Source organism: Adiantum capillus-veneris, chromosome 2, assembly GCF_014529385.1.
Source record: "Adiantum capillus-veneris isolate H3 chromosome 2, ASM1452938v2, whole genome shotgun sequence".
NCBI lineage: Eukaryota > Viridiplantae > Streptophyta > Polypodiopsida > Polypodiales > Pteridaceae > Adiantum > Adiantum capillus-veneris.
The window spans coordinates 35,533,543-35,543,535 of NC_140932.1; the positions used below are offsets into that span (position 1 = coordinate 35,533,543).

At 45.6% G+C, this 9,993-nt stretch overlaps 1 pseudogene; it reads right to left on the minus strand.

Moving 5' to 3' along the window:
- Positions 1-3,122: 3,122 nt before the first annotated feature.
- Positions 3,123-9,778, minus strand: LOC147462622 (uncharacterized; annotated as a pseudogene).
- Between the last annotated feature and the right edge of the window lie 215 nt (positions 9,779-9,993).

Genomic DNA, 9,993 nt, shown 5'->3' on the forward strand with positions numbered 1-9,993 from the left:
TAGCGCCAGGTTAGTGGTACTAAACACTGCATCCATGACTAGACATCTTCATCGGCAAGGCCTATCAACTAAAGCCATCGAACACGTACTTCACATTTAGACTACGTGATAATAATGGTATACCCAAAAATGTGTTCATGTCAATGGAGCACCATTATCCTAAAAGTGAAAATTTCAACCTTATTCTACATGATGATCTTCTCAACTATGTGGAGGTGTACAATTCACCCACCGGCTTCCAGAGGAGGCTGCGTACTGCTGATGATTATCCACATTTGAAGTTCACCCAGCAGGGTCCTTTTGGGGGATTTTTTTGCTATTGGTCATCATGCTCAATATTCTAACATGCTCAAGCCCAACAACTGCAAGCCTGTTGTCACGTACTTTCCCGATGCATTATCGCTGGCTTCTTGCACTTCCTCTGCATCTGTGTGTGTGTGTGTGTGTGTGTGTGTGTGTGTGTGTGTGTGTGTGTGTGTGTGTGTGTGTGTGTGTGTGTGTTTGTTTTGAAGCCCTAAAAAGTCATACATGTCGTCGCTAGGAGTATATTCCACCAATACTCGATCGTCCAGCCTGTACGTAGCCTTGGCAATGTGGGGATGTTAATCCACATCATCCATCTAGCTGTCATCCTAGTAGGCACAACGGCCCGCATTCCCATGAATCACATGTACTTTGTAACTGCCTCCTCACGTGTATATAACAAACCCATTCTATCATCTCTCATTCTCGCCTAATTGGCTCATCACCTCTGTGCGTGCCCAAGGATTAACAGCCTTCTCTCTCTCTCTCTCTCTCTCTCTCTCTCTCTCTCTCTCTCACACACACACACACACACACACACACACACACACTCTCTCTCTCTCTCAGGCACATTACCTTCTCACATGGTATCATCGCAGCAGGCGACCCTGGCTGCCCTGTAGCAAACCACACCTGCGCTGAGCCCAGCCATGTTTCCCGCCATGCCTTCCTCTCCGCTTATGGCGCTCACCCCTCCTGGAGGCGCAGCCAATCGCCATTTCTTCTACCACGGTTCTTGTGATGACTACGTCATCATGGTCTTTCTTGGAAGCCTCGCTGCTGACGAGGCTGACCTATCTGCTGTCGACGCTGCTGCACACAGAGGCACCGCTGCTCCGGCTTCTGCAAACGCCGCTGATGCTGATGATCCTGCAGACACCACTGCTGAACACACGGACGTCCTTAATGCAACCCTAGCAGACGCCGCTTCTGCTGACAAAGTGTGTGCTGCCTGTAAGGCAATCACTGATGTCACCCCTCGGTCCTGCTGCAACCACGCAACCGATGTGGTGCCCCGCTTGAATCTGATCAGTAATACAACCATCATTGAAGGCCTGCTCTCAAGCCAGGCTGCTCCGTTGGTTCAATTTGCCCACGCCCGGCCTGCTCCTATCACTACAACGCTGGGTGCACCTCTGCATGCATCCACTCAGCCCCTTGCCCCACTGAAGCTGGGGGTGCTGCTACCTGTGATGGGGCCCTTTTTCCCAACCACCCTGCTGCAGTGAACAAACCCCCTCACTCAAACCCTATTGCAGGCGATGCCAACCGGCCAGGCGAACCACTTCTTGCCTTTGACAAGACCACGCCGCACGCCACAACTACAGGCGACACCCGCGCCAACCCTGCAACCAAACTGGTCGACTCGGTTGCAGTTGATGTTTACACCGCCATCATGGAAGCATTTCTTGCTTCAGTGGCCCCTCAACTCGCAGCCACCGTCGCCGCCACAACAGCCAACGCTACTGATGCAAATCCTTCATCTCTCGAAACAACCGAAGAAGCCATTGCCGCAACCAACCCTGCTGCAACCGGTGGTGCTGTTGAGATCCCTGCTGAAGTCAACCCAGCAGACGTGACAGATGCCGCCCTTGTTGCTCCCTCAAACGACTTTCTTTGTGCTGCTACTGATGCATACAATGCTCTTGCGGCGCTCAACCTTTTGATAAACACCACCTTGCCCTGCAGTTTCTGTGAGCACGATGCAGACGGCCACCCTACTGACGCTCTTGAAGTCACCACTGTAGCACAAGGTGCTATAGCTGCAAGTCATGCTCTTGAAGCCCCTCAACAACTTGCTCTCGAGGCAGCCATGCCTACATTCTCTCAAGGCTGTCCCGTTGCTGCCATCCGATTGAGGCATTCCAGTCCTCACGTCGATGATCCTGCACCAACTGTCTCTTTCGATGGCCCCAAACACCAATTTGATCCAGCCCTTGGAGCCTCTTTCTATGCTGCACCCTCTTCGCCACCATTGAAGTTTGTTGCGGTTGAAGATGCTGCTGCCACCTGCGAAGTGTTTCTCGCTTTCCCAAACACTTCTTTCAAGGCTCATATTGGGCCTACAGCAAGTGCAAGTGTCCCTACAACGTCTTGCTATGATGAGACTTCTCTGAACGCTCCTCCAAATGATCTCCTTCAAGCTACATTGGATACTTCTTCCAATCCATGGCCAGTATCCAAATTGGATTTATTTGATGCTTATATTGTTGTTCCTCTTTCACCTGAGCATCATTTCCACCCTTTACCGGTTGAGAGCCTCTTCCACACGGACTCTCAAACTGCTGCTACTCCCCTGAGTTGATTTCCTTTGACACTTACCAATGCTCAAGCATTTCGAGCACCAGGCAAATCTCTACTTCCATGGATACCAATCAACTTTGATCCAGGAGGTGAAGCTTCTCATGGTAGGTCATTGCTCCCTACCAACTCTCACTCTACCATGCTTATGCTTCAAGTCTTACCCTCGACATCGACTCACACGTCCCAAGTTGGATTTGTATTTTCATTTTGCTTGCCGAGGCGAATATGTGCTTTACAAGCTCGTGAAATCACTCATGGAGTGACCTTGAAGAAGCCTTTGAAAGCTCGACCAAAGCAGCAATTAGAGCTGCTAATCTTCTTCATTACGACGTCGGACCTTGATCCAGGTTGAAGACCTCGGAAGTCACACCAAGAATAATTGCATACGCATATTGTATTTTTCCAAATCATGTAGATCTATCTCATGATCACATCACAATATGCACACATACATGCCTCTGTATGGACGATGTGTCTTACGGGGGTGTGTGGGGATATTAATCCACATCATCCATCTAGCTGTCATCCTAGTAGGCACAATGGACCGCATTCCCATGAATCACATGTACTTTGTAACTGCCTCCGCACGTGCATATAGCAAACCCATTCGTAGTAATCTATCATCTTGAAGGAGTGCGAGCGGAAGTGCGACGCGAGAGAGAGTGCGAGAAGAAGAGCACGACGATATGGTGAACTCGCTCTACTGTAATGTGTAGAGCTTAGTGAGTTCTTATTAGGTTTTTACAAAAGAATATGTGTACATACCTGGCGGCCCGCCCACTTACCTGGGCGACCACATTGGGCTTTATACCCCAACAACCTCCCACTTAAAGTCCAATGTGGTACTTTAAGTGTGAGAGAAGCTACTATACAAGCTAATATACAAGAGATGTAGAGAAGTGATGTACTACCCTACACCTAACTGCTTGCGAAAATGCGCAAAGCTCTCTGAGGGAAGTCCTTTTGTAAGTAGATCAGCAGGATTTTCTGTGGTGTGAACTTTGACAAGCTGAAGTTGCTTATCCTCGAGCATTTCCCTGATGAAATGATACTTCACATCCACATGCTTTGTCTTTGAGTGATAAACTGGATTGCGAGCCAATTGTATAGCACTTTGACTATCACAATATAACACAGGCATCTCTTCTTTGATTCCCAAATCTGTTACTAGTCGATTAAGCCAAATTGATTCTTTGCATGCCTCTGATGCTGCAACATATTCAGCCTCTGTAGTAGACTGAGTAACCCAATCTTGTAATCTAGAACGCCATGATACTGCTCCACCAGCCAATGTAAAGACATACCTGACGTAGACCTTCGGTTGTCTAAGTCACCTGCATAATCTGAGTCTGTAAAACCCTTTACACTTAGCTCCTGACTCCCATAGCATATACGCATACTCTTTGTAGCTTTCAGGTATCTCAATATTCCTTTCACTGCCTCCCAATGTTTCTTGCCTGGGTTTGACATGTATCGACTTACTACTCCCACTGCAAATGCAATGTCTGGGCGAGTAGCAATCATTGCATACATCAAACTACCCACTGCAGACGCATATGGAATCTTATCCATTTCAGCCTGTTCTTCCTCAGACATAGGACAATCTTGTTTGCTAAGTTTCACATATGGTGGCAATGGAACACTCAGTGCCTTTCCCTTCTCCATATTGAAACGTTGCAAAACCTTGTCAATATACTCTGTTTGAGATAACCAAATCAACTTCTTTGATCTGTCTCTCTCAATGCGCATACCAAGTATATGACTTGCCTCACCCATGTCTTTCATGTCAAACGATTTTGCCATCTTTGACTTCAAAGCTGAAATTTCTTCCAAGTGCTTGCCAGCAATCAACATGTCATCCACATACAAAATAAGGATCAGCCAACTACCATCCTTAGCCTTCTTTGTATATAGACAGTGATCGAACTCACTACGTTTGTAGCCTTGAGAAAGCATAAACTTGTGGAATTTATGGTACCATGCCCTCAGTGATTGTTTTAAGCCATAAAGACTCTTTAACAACTGGCATACCCAATCTTCCTTGCCTTTCTCAACAAACCCTTCTGGCTGCTGCATGTAAATTTCCACATCTAAATCACCATGCAAGAATGCTGTCTTGACATCCATTTGGTGCAACACCAAATCTAATATGGCAACCAATGCAAGAAAGCATCTCAATGTAGTCATCTTGACCACCGGAGAGAAGACTTCATCAAAGTCAATGCCTTGTTCTTGCTTAAAGCCCTTGGCAACAAGCCTTGCTTTGTACTTTGGCTGACTATCATGAGCGGTGATCTTATACATGTAAACCCATTTACAGGGTAGAGCCTTTTTGCCCCGTGGTAATTTAACTAGCTTCCATGTCTGGTTTTTATGCAGAGCTGTCATCTCTGACTGCATGGCCAATTGCCAATTCCCGGAGTCCTTCATTTGCACTGCTTCCTTGTAACATGAAGGCTCATTGCAATCAGTCAACATGACATAGTTCATAGATGGAACAAACCTATCAGGATGTCGCGTGACACGTCGAGATCTACACACAATAGGTGGCTCAGGCTCATCCACAACCTGTGGTTCCAATCTATCCTGTCCTTGCTCCTCTTGAGCCCTGACATTTTGTCTTGCACGTGCAGGTCCATCTTTTGGAAGACAACTCTTCTAATCTCCTCAACCCTCTCTGGTTTAGAATGATATTTGGATTCATTAAAGTGAACATCATTGCGGCGGACAACCTTTCTGGATTCGGGATCCCAAAGTCTGTACCCCATCTCACCAGACTTACCATAGCCTAGAAAGATGCACTTTCTACTCTTTGGCTCAAGTTTGTTCCTAAATTCTTTTGGAACGTGAGTATATGCCTCACAGCCAAAGACTCTGAGATGCTTGTATGAGGGCATTTTGCCTGACCATACCATCTCTGGCACTGAATCCTTCTGCAAAACCTTGCTAGGAGATCTATTTACAAGATGAACAGCTGTTGATACAGCTTCAGCCCAAAACCCATTTGGCAGCTGTGCATTAGACAACATACTTCTGACCTTCTCTTGTATGGTCCTATTCATCCTCTCAGCAACACCATTTTGAGGAGGATTGTAAGGAGCAGCAAGTTCACGTTTTATACCTTTTGACTCACAAAAGTCCTGAAAGGCCTTTGAAACATACTCTCCACCATTGTCAGTGCGTAAGCATTTAAGCTTCTTGCCACTCTGATTCTCCACAAGTGTCACAAACGTTTTGAAAACACTAAACGCTTCATCCTTGTGCTTGAGAAAGTAAACCCATACTTTCCTCGAGTAATCATCTATAAATGTCATAAAGTAAGAAGCTCCCCCTAGAGATAGGTTAGGCATAGGTCCACACAAATCACTATGAACAAGTGCCAACTGTGTATCTCTTTTACTGCTTCTATGCTTGTGTGGCTGCTGTGTTTGCTTACCATACAGACAATGTTCACAGAATTCAAAATCATTAAATGAAAAGCCAGGCAAATAACCAGAACGAGACAAGATTTCCATTCCCTTCTTGGACATATGTCCTAACCGGCTATGCCACAAAGAAACGTTCGGCTGCTCGGTTACATTGATTACATTTTTAGAGACATTTGATACATAAATCATGTAAAGTCCTCCAGACTTTACTCCATGTGCTATTGTCATAGAACCCTTGGATATCTTCCACATGTTCTGTCCAAAAGTGGTGGCGTAGCCAGCATCATCAAGTAAACCTGTGCTGATCAAGCTCTTTGTAATTGCGGGAACATGTCTCACATTCTTCAGCGTGAAAGAAGAGCCATTCTGAAACTTCAATTGAACATCCCCAACACCTAAGATCTCACATGTCTGCCCATTGCCTAGCCGAACATGATCTTTAGTGGTCACATAAGAGGTAAACCTGTTTGGAGACACATGAAGTGATGCCCCTGAGTCTATAATCCAGTCACTCAGTGCATTTCCATCAGATGCTGTAAGAAGAGCTGAGTCCATTGTATTCTTCAAGAAGTAGATGTCTCCTGACACTAGACTGTCATCCTCTGCAACAGTGTTTGTCACATTTATTTCTTGAATCTTCACTGAGGACTTGTTCTTCTCACCATGGTCTTCAGCTTTCTCTTTGCCTTTTTCTCCTTTCCATTCTCTGCAGTCTCTTTTCATGTGACCCTTCTTGCCACAATGGTAGCATTCTATGTCACTTTTGCCTTTAGCACTGCAGGACTTGCTACGAGACTGATTCCTCTTTCCAACTTTGTACTTTTCTTTGGTCCTTCCCCTGACAACTAAGGCTGTTCCTTTGCCTTTGTCCATTGTCTTTCTATTGGTTTCTTCAGTAAGCAGACTTCCTTCTACACCTGCTATGTTCAAACCATCTGGAGGTGCAGAATTACTCAAAGCTGTGCGAAAAGTGTCCCAACTTTCCGGCAATGTGATCAACAAGAACATAGCTCTAACAGGTTCATCAAACTTGACACCTTGAGCTGACAACTGACTATAGATTGTGTTGAATTCATTCAGATGATTGGACATAGGTGTCCCTTCTTTCATCTTCAAGTCAACAAGCTTCTTAAGCCAGTATACCTGTGAAGCTGCACTCTGCTTCTCATAAAGATCACTCAGCTTTAACCATGCTTGATAAGCCGACATCTCGTCTGCTACATTGAAGTAAACGCTTTCTGCCAAAGTCAGCATAATGGTAGAAAGTGCTAATTCATCCATTTCGCTCCATTCATCTTCGTCCATATCTTCTGGTTTTATCCCCTTGAGCTTTATAGGTTTTATCTGCTTCTTTTGTACCAACACGTGTCAAATCTGCTTCTTCCACAATGGTAAATTGGTTCCATCCAGCTTCTTGATATTGTAAAGAGCAGTGTCCTGTGATCCAGCCATAGCTACGCTTCACAGTGGTTTACTTTCCTGGGAAAAATTCGGCAGAGTTTCCCCTGTAAACTGACCTCTGAACCAATATCAACCTGTCAAATGAACCAAGAAAGCTTCAGATTCTGCATAAATTTCGGCAGAGTCTCCTTTGTAAAATGGCTCTGGTGTACTCAAAAAACAGACCAAAAACATCTCAAAAAACACTGTCTCTCTGACACTGTAAGCTGCGGGTAAACCTGTCCTGCACCTGTACTGTCTCTCACTGTCCTGTCACTGTCCCATAAGCATAGACTATGACAATGCCTCAACGGCAGTAAAGCAAAGATGCAATCCCAACTGTCTAACTCACAGTCAATACATCCTAGCTGCCTATCTAAGGGTGCTCGAGGGATCGCTCCAAGACCTGTATCACCGAAAGGATCTCAACATTCGAGAATCCCCCAGCTCAATAAAACCTCACTCGACCCTCAACAAAGGCTGCAGTAAATCTGACAGTACATAGACTTCCCACAAAGTCATACATCCACAAATTTTCCACTGTATGCTGTAACCGCTGCGGCGGTTGTTTGCTGCGTGACTCACAGCCAGCAAACCCTCAACAGACATACATCATCTCTGACAATACATCCCATGTGGAAGTACCTGCAATGTCAGGATGAAATCTGGAATATCAAGCAGCAAACACAAGCTACCTGATGAACTAGTGGATGTCGCCTACAGTCTGTGTGTAGATGCGCCCGTGTCGTATGTGACATGCCTCCAAGAACTGTGAGCCGTCCTTCGATGTGTAGACAGCCACAAATCAACACTCTGGGAGTGTCGATATTCTCAGCACCTGCAGTCGTAGGCCGAAAATCCCAAATTTGCAGAGTCGGATCTGCACCCGATCTGCACCCGCCAAGACCACGTAGTTGAAAATGCCCTGCGCAGACCTTTGTCGAAGCCGAACGGTGGCCGAGATGACCTCAGAATGAAATTCTGACAACACCAAGCCCTTAGGGCTTTCCCACGAGATTTGGGGCCGTGTCTTCGCCTGTCGAATTTCACTCTAATTTGAGCTGGTGACTCTAGCCTCCTGCAGTGCTGCCCCGAGCCTCGATCTGAGCTCTGATACCAGTTGAAGGAGTACGAGCGGAAGTGCGACGCGAGAGAGAGTGCGAGAAGAAGAGCACGACGATATGGTAAACTCGCTCTACTGTAATGTGTAGAGCATAGTGAGTTCTTATTAGGTTTTTACAAAAGAATATGTGTACATACCTGGCGGCCCGCCCACTTACCTGGGCGACCACATTGGGCTTTATACCCCAACACATCTCTCCTTCTCGCTTACTTGGCTCATCACCTCTGTGCGCGCCTCAGGCTTAACAGCCTTCTCTCTCTCTCTCTCTCTCTCTCTCTCTCTCTCTCTCTCTCTCTCTCTCTCTCTCTCTCTCTCTCTCTCTCTCTCTCTCTCTCTCTCTCTCTCTCTCTCTCTCTCTCTCTCTCTCTCTCTCTCTCTCTCTCTCTCTCTCTCTCTCTCTCTCTCTCTCTCTCTCTCTGTGTGTGTGTGTGTGTGTGTGTGTGTGTGTGTGTGTGTGTAGGAGAGGGAATTTCCTAACTTCTTTCCCACATATTGATGGACTTATCCAATATACAAAGCCTTCAAAATCCACGAACTTTATCTGAAACAAGGAAAAGGAGTGAAAGAAATCGCGATACTCATTGTCATATTAGATGTTGCTACTTGCTTCCACAAGTAGATATTTGCATCCCTAGGCATCATGGGTTTCAGCTCCCGAATTCCAAACCGATGAAACTTATCACGACCAAATTCCTTATCCAGAGTACACGACATTAGCAATGTTGTAAGGAAAACTTGGTTGGCGTACTTGAAAGCACGTATCACTGATGAGTATCAACAAGGTATTGCACATCGACCTTGCTCCAAGTAAGCATATTGAGCAAGATGACCAATAGAAAAAAAATTCCCCAAAAGGACCCTTCTGGTGGTAAACTTCAAATGTGGATAATCATCAACAGTACGTAGCCTCCTCTTAAACAGGGTCCTCTAGAAGCCTGTGTGTGAATTGTACATCTCCACATAGTTGAGAAGATCATCATGTAGAATAAGGCTGAAAGTTTCTCTCTTAGGATAATGGTGCTCCATTGACATGAACACATTTTTGGGTATACGACTATTATCACGTAATCTGAATGTGAAGTACGTGTCTGGTGGTTTTAGTTGATAGGCCTTGTCGATGAAGATGTCTAGTCATAGATGCAGTGTTTAGTGCCACTAACGTAGCGCTACCTAGGACCATTTATAGTTGTAAAGGGGATTGGCATAGATAGGAATTCTAGACAATGTGTTGGAATATTTATATATTTTTTAGCCTCACATCTTGAGAATCCAAAAGGCACGACATCCATTCTAATCTCCCTAATTCTAGCCTATATAACTACCCCATGTATCCACACAAACCAAGTGATCCAATCAACCTCCTATCCAACTACCTTCTTGTGTATGAGCGCCTCT